Source organism: Giraffa tippelskirchi, chromosome 12 (genome assembly GCF_054371585.1).
Source record: "Giraffa tippelskirchi isolate mGirTip1 chromosome 12, T2T-mGirTip1v1.2.pri, whole genome shotgun sequence".
Lineage (NCBI taxonomy): Eukaryota > Metazoa > Chordata > Mammalia > Artiodactyla > Giraffidae > Giraffa > Giraffa tippelskirchi.
Genome location: NC_137286.1, coordinates 84,317,361 through 84,345,054, shown reverse-complemented (window position 1 = coordinate 84,345,054; position 27,694 = coordinate 84,317,361). Strand labels below are relative to the sequence as shown.

At 41.4% G+C, this 27,694-nt stretch overlaps 1 long non-coding RNA gene across 1 annotated transcript; it reads right to left on the bottom strand.

The window, feature by feature from the left end:
• On the bottom strand, positions 1-26,352 carry LOC145530039 (uncharacterized). The gene is made up of 6 exons (XR_014071429.1): positions 26,200-26,352; positions 10,495-10,693; positions 2,940-3,030; positions 2,792-2,850; positions 1,022-1,108; positions 1-367 (listed from the first exon to the last, which is right to left on the bottom strand). It is a non-coding gene; the product is annotated as an uncharacterized LOC145530039 (long non-coding RNA).
• Positions 26,353-27,694: the final 1,342 nt, after the last annotated feature.

Genomic DNA, 27,694 nt, shown 5'->3' with positions numbered 1-27,694 from the left:
TTCATGCAAAAGAGGAGGTTTATTAAAACAGTGCAAGGGAAGTTCCCAGCACAGTTCCTGGCATACAGTAGTGGTTAATCATATTAACAACGTTGATGATAGAGGCAGTAATGGTGATGATAATGATGGCGATGGAGGTGGTGATGATGGGGGTAATAGAGGTGGAGGTGGTGGTGATGTTGTTGATATTGCTGGTGATGGTGGTGGTGGTGATGATTATGGTGGTGGAGGCTTCCACAAGAAATATCTCCTTCCAAATTATCACTCTTGGATTTTCTTAATCAGTAGAGCTCAGTAGTTGAAATTTACTCTTTTCCCCAGGTTCTGGGTCACTCTTCAGTGAAGATTTTTATTCAAAGTTCATTTCCTTAAGGGAAGAAAAGAAAAGGGAAAAGGAAGAAGGAACAAAAGTCTAGATCATGGACATCTGACCAGTATTTATTTTATTTGTAAATAATTTTAGTGTAGTATCAGGAGGCTTATTGATTTAATCTTGACAAATAAAAGAAAAAAAAGAAAAACATCGATGATCTATCACACAATAGTTGCTCCAGACGAAATATTGATCAGTGCCAGTTTCTCCATGGAAAAATCTAATGAGAGCCATTAGATGAGATATTGACCCATAGAACAAAGAAAATGACATTTCTTTCAGAGTAAGCAATACCTCTTCCAAACCTATGCCCCTTTCAGACCACTTCTGAGCAATCACTGCTAATAGCAATGTCTTTTAACGGTCATGCAAATGGTAAGGAAATCACGGTCCACGCAGTTTCCTAGCTCTCTCTCATGTTTACCAGCCATCTCAAATAGGTGGGCACTTATTTTAAACACTCTGAAATGCTATGCAAAATATGCAGTGATATAGTTTGCATGGATGATTAAGTATCTGTGACCTTCACCTCTTTTTATAGGGGTTCAAAGGATAAGAGAATCTCACAGCTGTAAACACTGAATTCCCACACCCAAAACATTTTCATAAAAGCCAAATAAAAACACATAGAAAAGTGTGGTTGCTCACCTTCTTCTTCTTTTAAGTAGTTTGGTTATTTTCTATTAGAGCTCACCTGGTTTGTTTATTTAACATTTATTTCCAGTAGGCTATTGCCTGAAGAAGGAGAAAACAATCATTGCAAGCATGAACTAGAGAAACTACAATCTTCCTACCAGTGCATGGGAAGTAAATTAATTCTTTAAAGCAGAAGTTCTAGGAGGAGCACAGCTCCACCTAAATCCTGAAATTGTGTGTCCATATGCATAGGTGCGGGGCTTCCCAGGTGATGCGAGTGGTAAATAAACCACCTGCCAATGCAGAAGACTTAGAGACTCAGTTTCTGTGGGTTCAATCCCTGCGTCAGGAAGACCCCCTAGAGGAGGACATGGCAACCCAAGCCAGTCACCTTGCCTGGAGAATCCCATGGACAGAGGAGCCTGGCGGACTACAGTCCATGAGGATGCAAAGAGTCGGACACGACTGAATCGACTTGGCACACACTCACTGAACAGGTGCACCCCTCCCCAGGGTGGGCAGCGGGGTGAGGACCCGTCACTTTCTTTAGATATTCGATGAAGCCCATAACCTCAGAAGAATCGTTAAATCCATGGCTCAGCAGTGTCCTCCTTTTGCTGTTCTTTCCCTGGGCAACTTTTAAACACATAGAAAGATATTTTAAAAGGGCAGCACCTCTGTTTAATTGCTCATAAATTAAATCTGAGCAACGTGATGTACAATAAGTATAAAAATGATACGGATGTGAAACAATTGTCAATAGAATAAAGCCATCGCTTGTCCAACCATCAGAAAATATCACCAAGAAAGGTAACAGACAAACTGGAGTATAAGACTATTTAAATTTTTTTTTTCAATTATTATTTTAAAAAATTTCAAAACCTCAGCATTTGTGTGGATTATGGTGTGATATCCCTGAGACAAAGTTCTCTTCAGTTGACATACAAGACAGGAATTTGAGTGCTGTAGAAAAATCACCACATTTGCTGATATCATCTTTTTTCCAATTGTCATGGTCTGTGAATTTTCGGAGTCATAATTTCTTTTCCCGCACTTAGTCCTTACATGCCTTGCTCATTTTTTCCAGTGATCCTCATCCTTCGGTGGTTATAATCCTAAATGTCCTCCAAGGTGGGATGCTATGGATGATAACTGAGTTTATGTGTTTTTTTATCTGGTAACCTATACTGGAGAGCTAAACTAGCAGTTCTGCCACAAGAGGAAATGCTGGAGGGAACGGGGTAGTTGCTTATTTGTTTATTTAAGCTGCTATGATATACTCACCTCCAGGGATGTTTGAGCAAACTCCAGGAGATAGTGAAGGACAGGAAAAGTCTGGTGTCTAGGATGTGGCAGAGTTAGACACCACTGAGCAACTGAACAACAAGGGATGTAAATGAATGCCTTGGATTCTTTCCCTACTTTTTTTTTTTTTTTTTAAAGAAGCTCAGTTGTGTCCGACTCTTTGTGACGCTATGGACTATACAGTTCATGGAATTCTCTAGGCCAGAATACTGGAGTGGGTAGCCTTTCCCTTCTCCAGGGGATCTTCCCAACCCAGGGATCGAACCCAGGTCCCCCGCACTGCAGATGGATTCTTTACCATCTGAGCCACCAGGGAAGCCCAAGAATACTGGAGTGAGTAGCCTATTCCTTCTCCAGTGGATCTTCCCGACCCAGGAACCGAATCAGGGTCTCCTGCATTGGAGGCAGATTCTTTACCAACTGAGCTATCAGACAAAAGAAAACAATTTCAGTGAGCTTATCTAATTAATGATGTACCTTTTTAAGATGTCTGTTGAGGCAGGGGTCCTCCACCTCTGAATGCAGACTGGTACCTCCTGTCAGATCAGCAGGGACATTAGATTAGAAATAAAGTGCATGATAAATGTAATGTGTTTGAATTATCCTGAAACCATCCCTCACCCACCTCAGTCCATGGAGAAATTGTCTTCCAAGAAACCGGTCTCTGGTGCCAAAAATGTTGGGGACCGCTGTAGGTACATCATCATGATATGCCTCTGTAAAATAATAGAAAAGAGTTGTTTCTAAGGAAGAAAAGAAAGAGGAGGAGGAAGAAGAGAAGAATTGGAAAAAGAAAAAGAGGATTGGGAGAGGGAGAAGGGGCAGAGAAGAGGATGGCTGAAGGAAAAACTTTTTGCAAAACAGCCTTCCAAGAACCTCCTGGGCCAAGAGACACTAACATCTTGGAGCTAAATTTCTCTCTCTGTGGAGAGAAGCAGTAGAAAATGAGAGAAAGAAGCCTGGTGAGAGGGCTTAGTTCTTTATCTTGGGGAAGGGGTATGAGGAAACATATACAGGGCTCCCAGGAGTGCCAGGCTGAGCACTGAGACTATGTTCAGGGGAATTATTTCTCTAAAGCAAGGATCATAAGAGGAGTGTGTGCTCATAGACTTGTGGTTGGTGGTTCTGTAGTCACTCAGTCATGTCCGACTGTATGTGACCCCATGGACTGTGGCCCACCAAACTCCTCTGTACTTGGAATATTCCAGGCAAGAATACTGGAGCGAGTTGCCATTTCTTTCTCCAGGGGATCTTCCCTACCCAGAGATGGAACCCGTGTCTCCTGCGTCTTCTGCATTGGCAGGCAGATTCTTTACCACTGAGTCACCATGGGAGCTCATAGACTTAGGTGCACTTTTTTGCCCCAGGGAGAGGAGACATAGCTTCCTTTATTTTTTTTTTTATTAGTATATTTTCTATTTTTTAACTTTCCACCATGGGTGTACATGTTTTCCCCTTCCAGAGATATTTAATGTAGTCCACGACTTCAAAAAGCACGTTAAAGCAAATTGCTCAGGGGCAGGGCTTCCCAGAACCACTCTTTCCAGAAGCATCGAGGTCGCTCCGCTTCTCCTAAGTCCTGATTTCATCAGCAAGGAAAGAAGCAACATGTAGGGGTGTTGGAGCAGCTTTTTTCTGAGTCTGAAACCTAAGGAGCTCAAATCCAGAGCCTTGGTCTCCTTAAGCTCATGTCCTAACAAGAACAGAATCTAGACGGACTGCACATATATGGGAGCTGCTGCTGCTGCTGTTAAGTCGCTTCGGTCATGCCCGACTCACATCTTCTCTATTTGCTATGTTATTTGTTCTTCACATACCTTTGGAGATAAGTAGGTCGCCTCACCATCAGTTCCCATTCACAGAACAGGAAATTGAGGGCCGGAGAGCTAAAGCAACTGGTTTAAGTTCACGAGCAGTCGTGACCTGCTGGGCTGAGAATCTAGGCTCCCGACTCCTAGGTCAGTGTCTGTTCTACCGCAGCCCTCTGCCCCCAGTTTTTATCAAGGGCAGGAATCCAAAGAAGGGTAAGACATGTCTGCCCACAAGGAAGTTAAAATCTAAACACAGTTTTGTTTTGTTTTCCTCCCAGTGGCAAAAAGATGTTTTTAATCCCCTCCACTCAACCCTGCACGTGTCGGTGGTACGTGCCCTGCCCTTTCTCGGAGGTAGACTGAATCAAAACCATTGACAGCAAAGAAGGCAGCCAGAGATTACGCTGCCGCAAAACTCTGGGTAGATGAGAAAAACAAACAAACAATGCTCCTCATCACATTTTTGAAGATAGATTTTGTTTGAAAGAATAGGGTCAGAATCTTGCTGAGAAGGCAAATAACCTTCCTTCAGTAAACATGTATTGTACAAACTATTATTTATTAGAAATATGTTTATTTACTCGAATTTGTGATAGAAAGTCTTATTAGCGCTTTGCAGTTTGGGGCGGGGGAGGGGGTGCTTTTGTTTTAGCTCTCCTTGTATCTTCACTTCTTTCCACCTAACTGTGCAATGCACATTCAATCTGGGCAGGATGTACTTCTGTGATTCTTGGTTTTGGGTTTGGACCTGTGACTTATTTTTGCCAATAAGGCCAAAGTCATACTGTATCCATTCAGAGCCAGAGCTTCAAGAGGCCTTATGTGTTCTTCCTAGGGTTCCTTGTGTACTTCTGCCATCACCCTGAGAAGACCATGCAGATTAGCCCACTGGTACCAGGAAAAGAAAGACTGGATATTTGGGATGGAGCTGTACCATCTAAGTCATCCCAGCTGGACAGAATCTACATTAACTAATCCCCCCAAAAGGCACCTCTCTGAAGGTGTCTCCAAGGTCAAACCATCTGCTTGTTACAAAGTTCTTTTTCATAAGCCATCATGCAATGATGCAGCAGATTCAATTTTAGTTGAACTTTCCTGTTTAATTTTTCTTTTTTAAAAAATTTTAGCGGCAAGGAGGATCTCAGTTCCCCGACCAGTGATGGAACCCGTACCTCCTGCATTGGAAGCATAGAGTGTTAACCACTGGGCCGCCAGGGAAGTCCCTGCTGAATTTTAATAGAGAAGCTTCAACTCTCCTGCTTTCTCTTACCTGGAGGAAGGGAGTTCTAGCCCAATTGTGTTTTTTTTTCCTTGCAAGATATTTGCTTTACAATATTGTCCCGGTTTCTGCTATACATCAACATGAATCAGCCACAGGTGTACATATATACATTACAGATATACCTCAGAGATACTGTGGGTTGAGTTTCAGACCGCTATAATAAAGCAAATATTACAAAAAAAAAAACAGGTCACATGAATTTTTTGGTTTCCCAGTGCTTCCCAGGCCCCCCTACTTAAGGATGGTGAAAACATTTATACATGTATGACAAAGAGCCTTGCTTCAACCAGGGTTCCATGACAGAGGTAAGCTCCACAGAATGTTATTTGAGAGACTATTTTTTCAATTGTCTTGAGGAAATACAGCTAATACTCTAGTGCTATTGTTGGTGTGCAGAACTTTCAGGATTAAACCTCTCACAAAATCCCAATCGAGAAGGGCTTCCCTGGTAGCTCAGCTGGTAAAGAATCCACCTGAAACACAGGAGACCCCAGTTCGATTCCTGGGTTGGGAAGACCTGCTGCAGAAGGGATAGGCTATCCACTCCAGTATTCTTGGGCTTCTGTGGTGGCTCAGCTGGTAAATAATCTGCCTGCAGTGTGGGAGACTTGGGTTCGATCCCTGGGTTGGAGAATCCCATGGACTGTATAGTCTATAGGGTTACAAAGAGTTGGACATGACTGAGTGACTTTCAGTGACAAATCTGATCTGACTTAAATCCATATTTCTCCTTTTAAAGCCCAATTCTGTTGTTCTTCTTCTATTGTCTCAGCTTTCATCTGCTGTTGGCCATAACAGTATGATCCATACTGTGTACATATCCACTGTATTTATTTATACATTTATGGTTGCTCAAAATTCTCCAAGTACAAATTTCAAATCAATTGTATTACTAGGATGATTCCCCAAATTGTTCAGCTCTCCTTCCAGTCTGTTGGTAGAGATTATACTTCCATGATTTCTTAAAGTTAGATGTGCCATATATTAATAACTTCCTTTGGTAAAAGCGATGAGCATCATTTTCAAGCAGAGTCTTTAAGAGCTTGTGCATACTTCACCATGTTCTCTTTTCCTGCCTCAACAAACACAGATTCACATTTTGAGATAGAACTTGGATCCTGGAGTAGCTAAAATGAGTAGAATGAGGTCTTACCACCTCACATGTATGATGGATGCAAAAAATCACTTTTGTTTGTGTTCAGCCACCGAAATTTTTGTGTTCTTTGTTACTGCAGCATAACTTTACTTATCCTACCTGCTTCTTCCAAAATGCTCTGCAAAATTCCTACCCCTATTTACTTACAAACTAGGAGTGATTTATCTTCACTGGTTTTAGTCATCTTGCTTTGTGGCTCCCTCTATTCTGAATAATTCATGTTTTCTGAATCTGCCAACTCTGTCTTCTACCATCAGTGGTATGAAGAGGTATATTTCTATTTCAGAACTGTGCCAAAAGCAGGGTTCTGGGAATAGTCTATCTTAGGTACAACAATAAGGTAGTGAATTGTATGGAGCAAATTTTGAAACAGTCTGTTGTTGCTGTTCAGTCACTCAGTCATGTCCCACTTTTTGTGACCCCATGGACTGAAGCATGCCAAGCTTCCCTGTCCTTGTCATCTCCCAGAGTTTGCTCAAATTCATGTCCATTGAATCAATGATGTCATCCAATCATCTCATTCTCTGTTGCTCCCCTCTCATCCTGTCCTCAATCTTTCCTGGCATTGGGGTCTTTTCCAATGAGTTGGCTCTTCGCATCAGGTGGCCAAAGTATTGGACAGTAATACAACAAATTAAAATCGGCGTGTCTTTTATTATCATCTTGTGGCTGAGTGCAAGATGGCTTAAATGTGTTCACTGCATAGTAGGTGCAAGAACTTTACCAACAATAAATGTCCAAACCAGCTGGGATGTGGGAATTCATTCATTTTCCCAGCACCTCCAACACCCAGTGCCAGGCACTGCAGGTGAAGTATCCAGCTGTACTGATGCAGTCCCTGTCCTTGTGGATTTTATACTCAGGGTGCGGGGGTAGAATCCAGCAAGGGTGCAAGTTTGAATGAAAGGCATTGCTCTTCCTTCTTGAGAGGATAACGTGTGAGTTAGACTGAATGATAAGGAGGAGGCAGCAGTGTAAGATCTAGGAAAGCATTCCAGGCGCAGTGAGAGTCAGTGCAAGAGTCTGGAACCGAGAACAAGGCCGTATCTGAAGCACTGTGGATGAGGTGGTGCCTGGAGACAGATGGTGAAGAAAAGGGCCAGGAGTAGGCACTGTGTGGAACCTCACAGGCCATGGTAAGGAGTCTGGATTTTAATCTGGTTGCAAAGGGGAAGCACTGGAGAGCTTTAAGCAGGAGAGGTATATAATTGCATAAAGAAAGACCCCTCTGGCTGCTGTGTAGAGTATACAGAGGCAAGAAGGGGAGCAGAAACCACTTAGGGGGCTGTTGCCTTGGTCCAAGTGAGGGATGATCATGGCTTGCATGAAAGTCCTAGCTGTGGGTATGAAGGAAATGGTCAAATTCAAGAACTGTCTTGGAAATAGAGAGGATATGACTTACTGGTTTGGATAGGGGCAATGATGAAAGACAGGACATATAAATGACTACTAGTTAAAATTAGGGATTAACAGTTGAGTGGGTGATGAGCATCAATTATTGAGACATTTTCTTCTTAGCTTATGCTCTGCTAACCTAGAAAAAGAGAAATGAATCCCCTTCCCCCAACTAACTCTTGCGCTGACAAAAAAAAGAAATATACTAAAGAAATAGGATGAAAGAATTATTTTTTAGTTAATTAACATTCTTATATTATTTAAGCTACTGAGTGGCACTAGTGGTAAAGAATCTACCTGCCAATGCAGGAGATACAAGAGATGAGAGTTCAGTCCCTGGGTTGGGAAGATTCCCCCTGGAGAAGGGCATGGAAACTCCAGTAATTTTGGAAAATCCCATGGACACAGGCGCCTGGTGGGCTGCAGTTCATGACATCACAAAGTGTAGGACACGACTGAACAACTAAGCGTGCACACACAAACACACACATTATTTGAGCTACTGGACAATATCACAGACCAATCTTCTGGAATCACCAGCCCAGGACATCCAGGACTGAACTGAGACAAGCAATTTGATTGGCCCATGGTGACATCATGCTTCTATTTCAGAGTTGAACTTGGGATCTGGGTGTTGGTGTCCAGAGCCTGAGGTCTGGCTGCCCACTAGCCCCTAAGCCCTGGAGGGAGCCATGCTGTGCAGAAACCGTTCTATGAGCTTTGATAAAAAGCTCACATTGCTGGGCCTTGGGTCAGAGGGTTGTGTAACACAGTCCACAATGGCAATGGAAGTAAGATTAGAAGCCAGAAAATATATGTCAGTGTGGTCTGACCCCTTGCTGGGTTCACATGAAAAGCCCATCCGCTTTCCAGAAAGCAGTGGTACAGACCATTGTTCCTGTTCACGAGCTCTCTGGGGCAGTTCTTCAAGGACACAGTCCCCTCTTGCACTAGAGATTATTTTAAAAGTAAACAACACAAGATACCACTATTTAAAGAAAGTCTGTGGCTCTAAAATCCTTCTCAGAAACATTTTATTGTTGCACAAAAAGGGACCTCATTACAAAGAGTTTTATTCATAGATCTACAAAGAAGGTGGAGACCATGGGTGGTCTGGCCATACCTAGGAGGCAGAATTAAATAGTTCTGGTCTCAAAAGGCAGCAGTGAATTCCAGAACAGATTTCTGCTATGAAAATGGATTTTTGCCTGCTACCAGCTTATAAGAGAATCCTCACACGTTTAACCCTGTGTAATGATTTGAGGCTTTCAAAAGGCATAGTATTTGCTGTAACTGTGCCATCAGTACAGTCCGCAATTTAACAAATTACAATGTCGATTTCCCTTTTCTCTGTGTCTTTCGAGCATGGTGCCCAAAGCTTAAGGGTGGTGGGGTCCTGGGTTGATCCCTTAAGCTTTAGCCCACTCCCCCTGGGTGTGTTGAAGGCATCCCCGCCACCTAGTTTATGGCAAATCTCTGATTGAGTCATTGCTATCGGATGAAAAAAAATCTCAAATCATGGACCCACACTAATGCAATGTCAGATGGAGCCACAAGATCATATCAATGCAATTCACAACGGTCATAACATGTGGAGGACATACGTGCATGTACACACAGTACCTACACCAAAGAGGGTCTATGATCCAGCAGACAGACTATCATAATGGTTAGGTGCTTGGACTCTGGAGCTGAACTGCCCAAGTTCAAGCTCCACTTCTCTCAGGTTGTATATGTAAAGCCTTGGCAAGTCTGTTAAATGGGGTGACGACAGAGTATATTTCATAGGGTAGCTGAAATGGTTAAATGAATTAAAACACAAGAAGATGTGGTACATAAATACAACGGAATATTACTCAATCATAAAAAAGGAGTGAATTTGGGTTTATTTGTAGCGAGGTAGATAAACCAAGGGACTGTCAAACAGAGTGAAGTAAGTCAGAAATATTGTATTAACACATATATGTGGAATCTAGAAAAATGGTACAGACGAAACTACTTGCAGGTCAGAAATAGAGATGCAGACATAGAGAACAGACATGTGGTCTTAGCAGGAGGACAAGGGAGTGGAATAAGTTGGAAGATTGGGGTTGACATATATACACACTACTATGTGTGAAATAAATAGCTAGAAGGAAGCTGTATAGCACAGAGAGCTCCATTTGGTGCTCTGTGATGACTAAAAAGGTGGGATGGGGGTGAGGATGGGAAGGAGGTCAGGAGGGAGGGGATATATGTATACATATAGCTGATTCACTTTTGTTGTACGGCAGAAACTAACACGGCACTGTAGAGCAACTATACCCCAATAAAAAAATTAAAAAGATTAAAAGTAACCAAAAAGCCTTCACATAAATGACAGAACAGCACACTGGCAAAGAGAGGGTACTATGTAAACGTCTGCTATTGTTATGATTATACTGCACTTTTTTGTCCTAAGGTCACATGCAGTATTTATTTCATTACTTCGGGTGCCGTCAGGATCATTTTAAGGGAAGATAGGAGAAACAACATGCGTTGGGCCTCCATTACATACCAGCAACTGTTCCAGAGACTGTAGGTGCTCCACCTCAAAGTCCAAAATACCCCTCCCTCAGCAGCAGCCCACGGGCAAAGTTGGGAAAAGGTATGGTTTGATCCAGCCACTTAGCACAGCCTTGCAACAACTCATCCTCCATTCAGAACCTGATTCTGCCACTTCCTGTGTGACCTTGGGCAAGTCCTCATTTCCTTACCTATTAATGTAAAAGAGACATAAAAAGTTATTTTCACAGGAAGGATCTAGTAAGTTTATATAGGTATATTAAGGTGGCTGGCACACACTCCAAAATAAAAGAAATAAACAAATGTAATGAAATAGAAACAGACTCACAAATACAGAGAACTAACTAGGGATTACCAGGGGCAAGAGAGGTGGGGAGAAGGGCTACACAGGTGAAAGGGATCAAGAGAGACAACTACTAGGTACAAAACAAGTCACAGGGATGTAATGTACAGCACAGGAGGTATATAAGGGTCAATATTTTATAGTAACTTTGTATGGAGCTGAAGCTACAAAAATATTGAATTACTACTTCATACACCTGAAATTAATATAATATTGTAAGTCAACTATAGTTCCATAAAAAATAAATGAAAAAAAAGTGGCTGGCACAGTGCAGATTCTTAAAAGTAATGTTGCTCCTATAATTGCTTGTCAGCTTCTCCCTCCCAGGGAATTGGTAGCTTCCCTTGGGAAACCTCAAGGACAATCATCATTTTACTTTTTAAACATGATTTATTATCATTCTTTCATAGAAAAAAAACATAGCATTTTAAATCATTATATGTAGAATTCCTGCTCCATGAAACACTCTCTTCCAAATCCTGCCACAAATAGCCAAAATTATTAGTGAAATGAATGAAGTTACCTTTAACTTTATTCAGAAGATATGTATTTTCTTGCCATGTATGTGATTCCATTTGCTATTTAGTGTTGCCATATTGGGCTTCCCTGGAGGCTCAGACGGTAAAGAATCTGCCTGCACTGTGGGAAACCTTGATTCAATCCCTAGGTTGAGATGATCCCCTGGAGGAAGGAATTGCTATCCACTCTGGTATATTTTTTTTAATTAACTAATTTATTTTAACTGGAGGATAATTTCTTTACAATATTGCGGTGGTTATTGCCATACATCAACATGAATCACCCATGGATGCACATGTGTCTCCCTGTCCTGAAACCCCCTCCCACCTCCCACCTCCCTCCCCACCCCATCCCTCTGTGTTGTCCCAGAGCACCGGCTTTGAGGGGCCTGCTTCATGCATTGAACGTGCACTGGTCATCTGTTTTACACATGGTAATAAACATGTTTCAATGCTATTCTCTCCTATCATCCCACCCTTGCCTTTTTCCACATAGTCCAAAGATCTGTTCTTTACATCTGTGTCTCTTTTGCTGCCTTGCATATAGGATCATCGTTACCATCTTTCTAAATTCCATATATATGCAGTAATATACTGTATTGGTGTTTTCTCTTTCTGACTTACTTCACTCTGTATAATAGGCTCCAGTTTCATCCACCTCATTAGGACTGTCTCAAATGCATTCTTTTTTATAGCTGAGTAATATTCCATCGTGTATATGTACCACAACTTCCTTATCCATTCTTCTGCTGATGGACATCTAGGTTGCTTCCATGTCCCAGCTATTGTAAACAGTGCTGCAGTGAACACTGGGGTACGTGTGTCTCTTTCAGTTCTGGTGTTTCAGTGTGTATTGCTGGGTCATATGGCAGTTCTGTTTCCAGTGTTTTAAGGAATCCCTGTATTGTTCTCCATAGTGGCTGTACCAGTTTGCATTCCCACTAGGAGTGTAAGAGGGTTCCCTTTTCTCCACACCCCCTCCAGCTTTTATTGTTCGTAGACTTTTTGATGGCAGCCATTCTGACCGATGTAAGATGATACCTCATTGTGGTTTTGATTTGCATTTCTCTAATAATGTCACTTCAGTATTCTTGCCTGGATAATCCCACAGACAGAGGAGCCTGTGGGCTATAGTCCCTGGGGTCCCAAACAGCTGGACACAACTGAGTGACTAACAACAAACAAACAACAAACAGTGAAAGAAGAAAATTAATTCTTGTTATATTTCCAACAGGCATATGCTTACTTAGTCTATGTTCACTGTTCAGCCTGATAGATTTGATAGTTTCCTTTTAGTTCGCCTGTAGCTTTTTTTTTTTAATCAAAGACATTAATTGAGACAGAAAGATGAAAGGATGACCGACAGCTCTGAGATGACTGGGGGTGATAGCTTTTCTGGTAATCTGTGGGGGCTCATCCTATTCATTCTAAAATCTGTCTATGGCTTTGTCAACCAAATCTTAAGGCTTTGAGGGATACATGTCTTATGATTCTGAAGATGGGAAGGCTGTAAGATGGCAGCTCCTCCAAAGAGTTCGGCTAGGTATTTTGGTACCCCTGGCCCTTCCTTTTGGTTCCAGGCAGCAGTGGGGATGTGAGATTAAACAATATATTAAGCTAAGGACCTCAGATCTACAAACATACCTCTGTTTACCATAGCCTGGCACTGACCAGGGACTGGCCACAGCCTACAAGGTCAGTTGGTGTCATTGATGATTATATACGTTAGTGTTGCTTTGGGTGGCAGAAAGTGCCAGAAGACCAAGCAGACTAATACTAGGTTGAGATTGGATGGAACTAGCATCAGAACAGCATGTACTTAGCAGGACAAGTAGCCCTGGGAGGTCAGAAGGAAGAAGATAGCAGGGACAAGGTGCGGGCCTGGACACAGACAACACTCTGTACTCCTTACTGACTACTTACTGAAGAGGTCGCTTTTTTAGCCTTTCAAATATCACACACCCTTCCGATGCCCTAAATTACTGTGGCTCCTTGCCCCAGCAGAACTGCTGAATACTGAAGTCATAGTCAAGCCAACCAGGAATTCACTCCTTTAACAAATATTTATTGAGTACCTACTATAAGAACAAAAGATGTCAAATTTCCATGACCATGGTGCTTACATTCTAGCAAGGGTAGATAGGCAGTAAGTAAGTCATTTAGTATATTAGAGATTAAAAGTGCTAAGGGAAGATTTCCCTGGTAGCACAGTGGATAAGAGTCCACCTGCTGATTCAGGGAACACAAGTTCCATCCCTGGTCTGGGAGGATCCCACATGCTGCAGAGTGCCTAAGGCTGTGCGCACAGATAGTGAGCCCGTGTGCTGCAACTACTAAAGCCTGTGCAGTTGGAGCTTGTGCTCCCTGACAAGAGAAGACCCGCAACAAAGAGTGGCCCCCGCTCTCTGCACCTAGAGAAGGCCCCCACACAGCAGTGAAGACCCAGTGCAGCCAAAACTAAAATAAATAATTCTTTTAAGTGATAAGGGAGATGAAAAGGGAATGCAGGGTGAAGGGGATTGGGAGTGTAGTGGGAAGTCTAAGGTTCTAAATACAGGGATCAGGGTAAGTCTCATTGTGAAGATGATTTTTGTGAAAAGACTTTAAGAAGTGAGGGAGTAAGCCATGCACTCACTTGAGGCAAGAGAGTGGCCAGAACCGCCAGTGCAAAGACCCTGAGGCAGAGGGAGCTCAGAGGAGGACAGAAAGCAAAGGATGGAGCAGCAGGAGGTGATGTCACAGAGGTAACAGGGCAGTTGACCAGACTACAGAAGGCTGTAAGGACTTTAATTTTCATTGGGTGACATGTGGGGCCATGCAGAGCTTTGAACAGAGACATGCTATAATCTGACTAATTTTTTAGAAAGATTAAAAGGCTGTTGCACTAACCTGAGTAAGATGCTAAGGCAGCTCAGGCCACAGTGGTGGCAGCAGAGATGATGATAAGAGATCAAATTCTGCTTAATTTCCTTTTTTAAAAAAATTTTTTTGGAGTCTAGCTGATTTATAATGTTGTGTTAGTGACAGGTGTACAGCAAAGTCAATCAGTCATACGTATATCCACTCTTTTTTAGATTCTTTCCCCAACAGGCCATTATAGAGAAATTCTGCATAATTTCTGGATTAGGATTTCCTGATGGATTGGAGAAGACTGGGAAATGGCTACAAGGTTTTTGTCCTGGACAGTTAGAAGACTGAAGTTGCCATCAGCTAATATTTGGAAGGAGCAGGTTTGGGGGAAGATCAGAAGTTCAGTTTGGGATATGATAGGTTTGAGATGGTTGTGAGACGTGCTGGAGGAAGTATAGACCTTGAGCAATGAGCCTGGAGGTCAGGAGAGAGGCTACACCGGAGATTTCTAACAGAGGGAGGCTGCAGAGAGTCAATGATGGGGCACTTCAGCTTTAAAAGGTAGCCAGGAGGAGAAGGAACTGACAAAAGAGCTGAAAGGCTGACCACTGAGACAATTTCCTGCAAAGCAAGACAGAGAGACCTCCACTGGCAGGAAGGCGATTTTGGCTAGCCTGTCTTTACAATTTGAGATGTGTGATTGGGGTGATGTGATGTGATCCTTGTGTTTGGCTCATGGTGGTTTCATGGAGGCTGTGGGGGTGGGGAAAGCAGCCTGGATTATATTTGTGTGTGTGTGTTTTAGCATATTTGGATTACGTGGCTGGGTGGACTCACATGACCCAAGAGATAGAATCTCATGACCAGGGAAGCCCTCTGGGTAAGGCTGCAGGCATGTCTCCCTCCATTTAACAGAGGGGAAAGCACTTTGCTTTACATTTTGTCAGTTGAGACAAAAATTGTAAAAAATGTTTTTTTTAATAAATTAAAAAAAATTAAATATATATTTTGTTAAATAAATTAAAAAAAGAATAATTTCCCAATCACTTGTGAATATGAAGCCTATGAGATATAAATGGTCCACAAGAGCCTTTTCTTCCGAATTCACTGTATTCAACTCTTCTTCAGAGAAGGGTATTTTCTAAGGTGCTTATGGTCTATTATGTGTTATTTTATCTTCTTCTGAAAATATTTCTTCCTCTTCATCTTTTTATCATTTTATTACAAATGATGTATTACTTATTTCCAGTTATTTGGCTATACAGTTGAAAATTATGGCCCATCCCATTAGGAGAAATTTATTCACCAAACTGATGTAATCCCAGTATCAAGATCCGAAGAATTTCTCTCCGTGAGCCATCCCCTTAATGGGAGCAATTTAAATGACTTGCCCCACAGACATAGAGTATATTTTTCTATAAATTAAGATATTATCTTTTAGGTGTTTCCTGAAGTTGAACTACACAAAAGAATATATATTCTTGTGTTTCCTCTCCTGCGTATTCAACAATCGTTATATAGCAACTAAGTTGTGATCGGCCAGACCTAAGGGCTGGACAAATACTAACTCATTTTATCCTCTCAACAGCCTGTGAGGTAGGGACTGTCATCATCACCATTATCCCCATGAGACAGATGAGGGAATGAATAAGAGAGTCAATTTACTTGCAAAGGACACATGATGAGTTAGTGAGATGCAGGATTCAAACCCAAACAGTTGGGAGCCAGTCTGTGTGTTTAATCACCTTTCTTTGCCGTGGTCTGCGCCTCTTTGGGTAGTTTTCCACCATGTGAGCTGCTTCTGTTTTCTTTGGGAGGATCAGAATTTCCTATCTGGCCCTCCTGAATCACCCTTCAAGTTCACAAAACGGCATCTGAAAAATGGGTGACCAAACCCACCCACTCTGATGATGATGTGGTTAGCCAGTGAGACCACTGACCATAAGATAACCAAGCGGAGGGCCACACAGATGGAATCACTCGTCTCTTTCCTTGTATGAAGGCAGCAGATATTCTCCATGCTGCTAGATACTTATTGTGCTGTGCTTAGTCACTCAGTTGTGTCCGACTCTGCGACCCCATGGACAGTAGCCTGCCAGGCTCCTCTGTCCATGGAATTCTTTAGTCAAGAATACTAGAGTGGGTTGCCATGCCCTCCTCCAGGGGATCTTCCCAACCCAGGGGTTGAATTCAGGTCTCCCACATTGCAGGCAGATTCTTTACCATCTGAGCTATCAGGAAAGCCCAAGAATACTGAATTGAGTACCCTGTCCCTTCTCCAGGGAATCTTCCTGACCCAGGAATTGAACCAGGGTCTCCTGCACTGCAGGCAGATTCTTTACCAGCTGATCTACCAAGGATTGTAGCTATTGGTATTCTAAACACAATCAATCTAGAAGTGACTGTTTTCATATACTATAGAATATGTCCATCTAAAGATTAAAAATGTTTATTCTAGGATAACTAACAAGGTCCTATGGTAGAGCCCAGAGAACTATATTCAATATCCTTTGATAAAGCATAATGGAAAAGAATATGAAAAAGAATATATATGTGTATAATTGAGTCACTTTGCTGTATAGCAGAAATTAACACAACATTGTAAATCAATAAATTTTCTGTAAAAAAGAGAGAAAAAATGTTTAATCTACTTTTCTCAATTTTTTTAAGTGAAAGGTTCTTTGCAAGCAACTATGTTTGCGTGTATTAGAAAGCAGTGCCTGTCAGAGGATTTAGTCCTTAATAAAGTCCTTCCCTTATACTCTGTCTAGCATGACAGCAACAGGAGCAACTGTCCTGTTTCTGCAGATATTTGAGTCTCATCCTATGGCCAGCATTATACCATCTCTCCTGGCTGAACCAGTACTGCCATGCCTGATTTCTGTACAGATGTTCCTATGCACATCAAAGTCTGAGAAGTTTGCTTGTCAGATGCAGACGCTAGCTCAGCAGTCTGAGACAGGGCCTGAGGGTCTACATTTCTTTTTTTTTTTAATTTTCTAATGTTTTAGTCTCACCACGGAACATGTGGGATCTTAGTTCCCTGACCAGGGATCGAACTGGTGCCCCACCCCCAGCATTGGAAGCTTGGAATCTTAACCACTGGACCAGCAGGGAAGTCCGTGAGTATACATTTCTAACAGGCTCCCAGGTGGTGCTGGTCTTCTCGGCTCCATTTGAGTAGCAAAACTGAGGTGCTCAACCTTGGCTGCTCTGCGGGAAACACTTGTGAAGCTGAAAAATACTACAGCCTGGGTTTTGTCTTCAGGGGCTGATTTTACTGCTCCAGAGTGTGGTCTGGAAGGCAGGATTTTTTAAAGCTTATCAGATGAACTACTGTTGAGCCATGATTCAGACCCCCTGCTGCAGAAGAAAGCAGTGGTCCTCACAATGAGGTCCTTGACCAGCCCCAGCAGCATCTCCTGAGAACAGTTTAGGAGTACAGATTCTTGGGCCCCACCCCAGACAGACCTGAATCAGAAACTCAGGGTGGGCCCAGCATCTGCATGGTAACAAGACTCCTTATGATTCTGACAATCGTGCAAGTTTGAGAAACACTGGTTTAGAGGTTCATAGAATATATTTTCCATTTCTCTCTCTTTCCCCCCATTTTTTTCTCCCTCTCTTCTCTTCTTCTTTCCCAGCTCCAACCCTCCGATTCCCATTTGCAAACTGTTTGAATTAGTAATGCTATGCCAAGATGGGGCTTCCCTGGTGGCTCAGATGATAAAGAATCTGCCTACAATTCAGGAGACCTGGGTTTGACCTCTGGATTGAGAAGATCCCCTGGAGGAGGCAATGGCAACCAGCTCTGGTATTCTTGCCTGGAGAATTCCATGGACAGAGGGGCCTGGCAGGCTACAGTCCATGGGGTTGCAAAGAGTCGGACACAACTGAGCATATGCCTCCAACTATTTACACAGCATTTTCATTGCATTAGGGATTGTAACCAATCTGGGGATGATTTACAGTGTGTGGGAGGGGATTTCCCTGGTGGTACAGTGGATAAGAATCTGCCTGCCAATGCAAGGGACACAGGTTTGATCCCCGGTCTGGGAATAGTCCACATAATGCTGAGCAACTAAGCCCATGCGCCACAACTACTGAGCCTGTGCTTTAGAGCTCAAGAGCTGAAACTACTAGTCCACATGCTCCAACTACTGAAGCCCATCCACCTCGAGCCTGTGCTCCGGAACAAAGGAAGCCACCGCAGTGAGAAGCCTGTGCACCACAATGAGGGGTAGCCCCTCCTCGCCACGATAAGAGAAAGCCCATGCATAGCAACAAAGACCCAGTGCAGCCAAGAATAAAAATCAATAAATTTTTTAAAGTATGTGAGGGGATGAGAACAGGTTACATGTAAATAATATGCCATTTTATATATGGAACGCAAGCATACACAGATTTTGGTCTCTTGGAACAAGGTTTTCCCACCAACAGTGCACAAGGGCTTCAGTTTCTCCACTTCCTTGCCAGTATTTGTTATTTTCTGGATTTTTGATAGTAGCCATCTAATGAACATAAGGTAGCATATCATTGTGGTTTTGATTTGCATTTCCTTAATGATTAGTGACATTGAGCTAATGTCACTAGCTCATTATGTCATAACTCAAAATGTCATAAAGACATTTTCACCTACTTTTTGGCCATTTGTATTTTCTCTTTGGAGAAATGTCTATTCAAGTCCTTTGTCCATTTTCTTAGCTGTTTTGTTTGATTTCTTTTGTTATTGAGTTTTAGGAGTTCTTTATATATTCTGGATATTAATGCCTTTTTAAACATATGTTTTACACTTTTTGCCTATTGTTAAATTGTCTTTCTGCTCTGTTGATTGGGTCCTTTGAAACACAGAAGTTTTAAATTTTTATGCAGTCAGATTTACCTATTTTTACTTTTGTTGCCTGTACTTCTCATGTCACACCCAAGAAATCATTGCCAAATATAATGAAGCTTTCCCTTGTGTTTTCTTCTAAGAATTTTATAGTTTCGGGTTTTACATTTAGGTCGTTCATCCACATCATGTTTATTTTTGCATATCGTGTAAGGTTAGGGGTCCAACTTCACTGTTTTGCATGTGGATATCCAGTTTTTTCAACACAGTTTGTTCAAAAGATTGTCCTTTCCCCCTTAGAACACTCTTGGTATCCATATCAACAATTCTTGACTATATATGACAGGGCTTATTTCTGGGCTTTCTATCTATAGCATTGGATTACAATACAATACGCCAGTATCACACTGTTTTGTTTATGGTGAGGTCAGTCACTCAGTCATGTCTGACTCTTTGTGACCCCATGGACTGCAGCACACCAGGCTTCCCTGTCCATCACTAACTCCTGGAGCTTGCTCAAACTCATGTCCATCGAGTCAGTGATGCCATCCAGCCATCTCTTCCTCTGTTGTCCCCTTCTCCTGCCCTCAATCTTTCCCAGTATCAGGGTCTTTTCAAATGAGTCAGCTCTTCGCATCAGGTGGTCAAAGTATTGGAGTTTTGGTTTCAGCATCAGTCCTTCCAATGAATATTCAGGACTGATCTTCTTTAGGATGGACTGGTTGGATCTCCTTGCAGTCCAAGAGACTCTCAAGAGTCTTCTCCAACCCCACAGTACAAAAGCATCAATTCTTCGGCGCTCAGCTTTCTTTATAGTCCAGCTCTCACATCCATACATGACTACTAGAAAAACCATAGTTTTGACTAGATGGACCTTTGTCAGCAAGGTAATATCTTTGCTTTTTAATATGCTGTCTAGGTTGGTCATAGCTTTTCTTCCAAGGAGAAATCGTCTTTTAATTTCATGGCTGCAATCACCATCTGCAGTAATTTTGGATTATGGCATTTTGTTTATGGTAGCTTTGTAGTAAGTTTTGAACTCAAGAAGTATGAGAACTCTAGCTTTGTTCTTCTTTTTCAAAATTATTTTAGCTATATGGGGTAATAGCAGGCAAAGTTTAAAACCAAAATTCAGATTACTTCCATCTTGAAATCTTCACATGATTTCCCATGATGTGTAAAATCCAAGTTCCTTACCAAGAGGATCCACAACTTTACCTCTCAGCATCCTCTCCTCAGCCATGATGCTCCAGTCACATAGATTTCTTTTTGCTCCCCAGCCTGGCCCCTCTTCCCCAAGTGCTTTTTACTCACACATCCGTCCATTTGTTTATCCTGTATTGTTTACTGAAGTTCTAATATGTGTTGGGCTCTGTTACAAGCACTGGAGATACAGTGGTTAACAAACACTCACACTGATTCCCTCCTGGCTTTTTAGATGAGAGGCCTTTCTTTGTTCCTACTCTAAACTGATCCTGTTTTTCCCCTACCCACCAGTCTCCACCTCTATACTCTGCTTTTCTGCATTCGTGTTATAGATTTACCTTATTTCTTCATTTTGTTGACCTGCATATTATGTGCCTCCAGCACCAGACTTTAAGGTACAAAAAGTCAGAGACTCAGAAGACATTGGATAGGGGAAGGTACTCAGTATACATTTCTCAAAAGAATAAACTGAGTTTAGTTGATACTTTTCTGAGAGGAGTGTAGAGCTAAGTAACAAGGGCTCTTTTTTAGAGAACAAGTTGTCAGTTACTTTTCTGAGTCCTGGACATTGCTGTAGGTTGGAATTACCACATAGAAGGTTATTATAAACTTGTGCTAAAAAAAAAACAAAAAAAAACTTGTGCTAAAGAGTCAGTAAAGAATCTGCCTGCAGCTCAGGAGACCAGGGTTCGATCCTTGGGTCAGGAAGATCCCCTGGAGAAGGAAATTGCAACCCATTTCAGCCTTCTTGCCTGGAAGATCCAATGGATAGAGGAGCCCAGTGGGCTACAGTCCATGGGGTTGTAAGACTCAGGCATGACTTAGTGACTAAACTACCAAATGTGGAATATAGTAACTATAATTTCACTGTTAAAACCAAACAGAATTTCTGAGGACCCTGAAACTGTTTTTTCTCTCATCTTTTGATCTAACCCTTCCCAAAAGAAATAGGGAGATAAGAAATATACCTTCTTGACAATGTACCTTTCATGGCCAACAGGTACATGAAAAGATGCTCAATGTTGCTAATTATTAAAGAAATGTAAATCAAAACTACAATGAGATATCACCTCACAGCAGTCAGAATGGCTATCATTAAAAAAATCTTCAAATAACAAATGCTGGAGAGGATATGGAGAAAAGGGATCACTCCTACACTGTTAGTGGGACTGTAAGCTGGTGTGGCTGCCATGGAAAACATTATGGAGGTTCCTCAAGAAAAAATCTAAAAATATAGCTATCATATGATCCAGCAGTCCCACACTTGGGACATATATCCAGATAAAACTATAATTCAAAATAATGCATTTTTTTGGTATTAATAGCAGCACTGTTCACAATAGCCAAGACATGTAAACAACCGAAATGTCCACTAACAGATGGATAGATAAAAGTGTGGTATATATAAACAATGGAATATTACTCAGAGATAAAAAAGAATGAAATAATGCCATTTGCAACAAATGGATGGACCAAACAGAGATTATCACATGAAGTGAGGTAGGTCAGAAGGAGAAAGACAAATACTATATGATATCACTTATATATGGGATCTAAAAAATAACATAAACAAACTTATCTATGAAACAGAAACAGACTCACAGACATAGAGAACGGGCTGGCCAAGAGGAAGGAGGGTGGGGGTGAGATGAGTGGGAGTTTGGGGCCAGCAAATGCAGGCTAGTGTATGTAGAAAGGATAAACAACAAGGTCCTACTACATAGCACAGGGAACTATAGTCAGTGTCCTGTGATAAACTAGAGTTTATAACAAATATATAAAAATGAATATATGTACATATCTACATAACAATTTACTGTACAGCAGAAATTAATTCAACATTGTAAATCAACTATACTTTTAAAAAAGAGAAATGTACCTTCTTGTGTCACCTGAAAGCAAGAATCTGATATCTTAGAAAGTGAAAGAAATTATTTCCTGTTAATAACTGGCTTGCCCTTTATTAAACTTGTGCATTCTACTGACTGATTAAAAGTCATTGACTTAGAGAGTTGTTAGATTCCAGTGCTTTAAAAATGTTTTAAAATGTGAGTCAATCCAGGTTTAACCAAAAAGAAGAGGGACTGCTTCCCAAATCATCCCATTTTTGATGGTCGTTAGGTCACCGCTGCTCAGATTACAAATGTGACTCTGCCACGTTTATGTTATCCAAGTAAACTGATATTTGTGAGGCCTTCTCACCACTTTCTTCCTTTGGGTTCACAATCCGAAAGTATTTGCTCATAGTCAATGAGTTTCACATGGACACATACTTGCAAGGTTACCTCAGTCAACCACAAGGTAAATGGATTTGTCCATATTAAAAACCCCAAATGCTGTGTTATAACTTTACACCATTAAACTTGCCCAAATTACATTTTATACCCTTCCTTAATGTACGATCCTAAATCACTACTTCTTATGCAAAATAAGAACAGCAGACTCATTCGTCCTGAGACAAATTGTGTGAATTTTAGTATTTTATCCGATTTTGTTTTGATTCAGTTTCACTCTCCTGTGACACATTCAGGCTGAACTTTTTTTAAAATTGGAGGATAACTGCTTTACAATATTGTAGTGGTTTCTGCCATACAACGACATGTACCAGCTATAAGCATGCACATATGTCCCCTCCTTCTTGAGCCTCACGCCCACCCCACCCTCCATCTTACTCCTCTGGGTCATTGCGGAGCACCAGGCTGAGCTCCCTGTGTTATATGGCAAGTCCCCACTAGCTGTCTATTTCACACATAGTAACATATACACGTCAGTGCTACCCTCTCAGTTCGCCCCACCCTCTCCTTCCCCTGCCATGTCCACAAGTCCGTCCTCTACATCTGCGTCTCTATTCCTGCCTGCAAATAGGTTCATCATCACCAGTTTTCTAGATTCAATATATAGGAATTAATATACCATATTTGTTTTTCTCTTTCTGACTTAACTTCACTCTGTATAACAGGCTCTAGGTCTGTCCACCTCAGTTCAACTGACTCAAATTCGTTCCTTTTATGGCTGAGTAATATTCCATTGTATATATGTACCACAAATTTATCCATTCAGCTGTCCAAGGACATCTAGGTTGCTTCCATGTTCTGGCTATTGTAAATAGTGCTGCAATGAACAAAACTATAAACAAGATGAAAAGATAACCCTCACAATGGGGGGAAATAATGCAAATGAAACAACTGACAAAGGACTAATCTCCAAAATACACAAGCAGCTCATGCAGCTTGATATCAGAAAAGCAAGCAACCCAATCAAAAAATGAGTGGAAGACCTAAACAGAAGTCATACAGATGACTGATAAACGCATGAAAAGATGTTCAGCATCGCTCACTGTTAGAGAAATGCAAATCAAAACTGCCAGTCAGAATGGCCATCATCAAAAAAATCTACAAACAATAAATGCTGGAGAGGATGTGGAGAAAAGAGAACCCTCCTGAGCTGTTGGCGGGAATGTAAATTAATACAGCCACTGTGGAGAATAGGATGGAGATTCCTTTAAAAACTTGGAATAAAACTACCATATGACCCACTACTGGGCATATACCCTGAGAAAACCATAATGAACTGTTTCTTACTACGTTCTCCTGGCCTCTTACTCACAAAAGGATCAGATACTATAGTGATTATATTGCAGAGGCTCACTCATTGTTTTTGGAAACAGGCCACAGATGAAGTAACAATAACCGCACTGACAAAATAAAGTTAAACCAGCAATACAGTATTATGACAACAGACTGCCTCTTGATTTGAAAAAGCAGAGGTAGTACTTTGGCTTTTTTTTTTTTACTTTGTATATACAATATCATTTCCCTTGCCATTCTGCCTCTATCTACCACCAATAAATCTTCATCCAAGAAAGATGGTTCAAAGTTTTCCCCAAGGGCTTCAGGAATGACTAACTGGGTGTGGTTGACAATACATGAGAAATTTTATTTCAAAAATAAATATTTCCATTATACTTCCTTAGGGGATATGTGAGGTCAGGATATGTTATACAATTTTGCTTCACAGCATATAATTTTCTAATTTTCACCACAATTATTTCTCTTCAAAACAAATTAGAGCTCTTGCCAGAATATTCCTTACAAGATTGGTTAGAGTAACTAAAAATGAAAAGCAACCTGAATGTCCAACACCAGGGGACTCGTTGAATATAACATGATGTGTGTACCTATCAGTGGAATATGATGCAGCCATTAAAATGATGCTGTCAAAAAAAGTTTATTAATGTGGAAAGATGTTTATTTCATGTTGTCTAATGAAAAGAACATATTAAGTAATAATTTATACTATAACATGTATAAGAGAAATAGCATTATGGTTGCAATTTAGGGATGTATTATATATACACATATATATGTATACATATATATATAATATACATATTATATATACACATATAATATATGTATGTATTATAATGTAGCAGGCATTAAATTTAATAATGTATGAAATACATTATAACATATATGTGTTAGTCACTTAGTCGTGTCTGACTCTGCCACCCTGTGAACTGTAGCCTGCCAGGCTCCTCTGTCCATGGGATTCTTCAGGCAAAAATACTGGAGTGGGTAGCCATCCCCTTCTCCAGGGGATCTTCACCACCAAGAAATCAAACCCAGGTCTCCTACATTACAGGCAGATTCTTTACTGCCTGATTTACTGTCTAACGTATTCTTCTTTGCTGTCTAACATTATTGCTTTGCTAATCACAAGAACATACCTCTCAGGTTAATGATTTTAGTGTCTTTCTATATATGGGAAGATGCAAGGGTGTGGGCTCATTTTTTAAAAAATTTATTTGGCTTCACCAGATGTTAATAGTGGCGTGTAGGATCTAGTTCCTCGACCAGGGAATCAAACTCAGGACGCTGCGCTGGAAGCATGGTGCCTTAACCAGTGGCCCACCAGTGAAGCCCCAATGCATTATTTCTCTGGTCATGCCTTTCTGGGCCTCAGACTCCATCATTGCCTCTCATTAAACACTCTCGTAGCATCCTGTATTTTTCTTTCATAGCAAATAAATGTTTGCTTGCTTACTTACTGATTTTATCTCTCTACTTGAATATAATCTGCTGGAAGGAAGGGACATGTCCAAATGATACACTGCTACATCTAACGGCATCTAGGTTTTAGTAAACAGTTCAAAATCTGCTGAACTGTTGAATGAAAGAATTATTGATGGACAGAGGAGCAGGCTACAGTCCATGGGGTTGCGAAAGAGTCCGACACTACTTAGTGATTAAACAACAAGAAAAACAACTAGTATGCACAGAAAAAAGTCTGGAATCTATATATCAAAATGTTAACAATGATTTTTCTGTAAAGAGAAGGATTGTGAGTGATTTTTCCTTTCTTAATTTTCTAATTTTTCTACAATGGTTATGTACTTTTTTTTTTTTTAATAAAAATGATTTGATGGGATTTTAAAATTGGAAATTGTTTTCCTTGGCTTTTGGGCTGACAGTGCTTCAATCAATTTCAAAATGTCAAAGTATTACAACAGTAAGGTCTTCATTTCTCACTCAGTCTCGGGAGGTTGGCTATGGGAGCTGTGTTCTAGACTCCAGGTTAAGTTCAGGTCCTGTCTCCTACAGGGAACCCAGCAGAAGGATTAGCTCCTACCCAGATATGCTGTTCTCACAGCAGAAGGCAGAAGCCCAGGAGGGGACCAGCAGAAACACATAACACCTTTTAAAACCTCTGCCCAGGATTCACACTGCCCCTTATGCCCACCTTCTGTTGGCCAAAACGAGTCATATGGTCAAGCCCAAAGTCATGGAGCAAGCAAGTATATCTGCCTCCTATGAGACATGGGAGCTTCCCTGATACATCAGGGCTTCCCTGATAGCTCAGTTGGTGAAGAATCCACCTCCAATGCAGGAGACCCCAGTTCGATTCCTGGCCCAGGAAGATCCCCTGGAGAAGGGATAGGCTACTCACTCCAGTATTCTTGGGCTTCCCTTGTGGCTCAGCTTGTAAAGAATCCACCTGCAATGCGGGAAACCTGGGTTCAACTCCTGGTTGGGAAGATCCCCTGGAGAAGGGAATGGCTACCCACTCCAGTATTCTGGCCTAGAGAATTCCATGGACTGTATAGTCCATGAGGTCACAAAGAGTTGGATACAACTGAGTGGCTTTCACTTCACTTTCACTTTCATGAGGCATGGGAAGTCACACGATAATGGCAAAAATATACTATTACAGGGAGAAAACAAAGATTTGGGTCCAATAACACAATCTATCACAACATAATACTTTTCCATTTTATACTACCAAAGTCTAAGTTTAAAAGTCAGAATTGCAAATGAATATCAAACTCTGAAAAGAAGGGCTGAATCCTTGAACCGAAAGACAGCTTTTCAAAAATCCATATGTCAGTGTAGATAATCAGCACAGCCTCAGAATGTACAGTTAGCAATGTAGTAAAGAAAAACAAACTGAAGTATTGTATCAGTTGTTGTATGTGGAAATTGTTGCATTAACAACCCTCAAAGATTTATGCCAGGTTCATATATCCCTATGGGGCTTCCCAGGTGGCACTAGTGGTAAAGAACACGCCTGCCAATGCAGGAGAAATAAGAGAAGTGGGTTTGACTCCTGGGTTACGAAGATCCCCTGGAGGAGGGCATGATACCCCCCGTCCACTATTCTTTCCTGGAGAATCCCATGGACAGAGGAGCCTGACAGGTTACAGTCCATAATGTTACACAGGGTCAAACACAACTAAAGCGACTTAACACACACACACATATATCTGTAAATAAGTGATTCTCAACCAAAGGCAATTTTGCCACCCAGAGGTCATTGGCAACATCTCTAGACTTGTTTGGTTGTCATGACTTGGGGGGAATGGAAAGGTTGTCGTGACTTGTTGCTGACATGTGGTAGGTAGGAGCCGAGACTGCTGGTGAACACCCCACAGTGCACAGTGTAGCCCCCACCACAAAGAATTATCCAGAACCCAGTGTCATTAGCATTATTGACAAATCCTGCTGAAAACATACTGTCTCTCATTTATTTGGGGTTTGACCATGTGATCTGCTTCTTCCAATTCAATATTACCCACGATGACCCAAGAAGTATGAAAAGTGAAAGCTCACTGCAACTTGCTATCTCTTGCTGCTTCTGGGATCCCAGAAATCATGCAAAGAAGTCTGGACTTTATGCTAACTGCTAGAGTCCCGTGGCCCAGCTACACCGATTATCCCAGCCAACCACCAGTCACATGAGCAAGGCCATCAAGGCCAATTGTCCCCTACAGAACCCACCTGTGGTCATGTGAGCGAACCCAGGCAAACTTGTTAAGGACTTCCCAGCCACAAATGGACAAACCACAGTAATATGAGCTAATGAATGATTGTTGTTTTAAGCCATAGGTTTGGGGAAAGCTTATTACATTGCACTTGGCAGGATACAGGCTAAGATGCTGTAACTG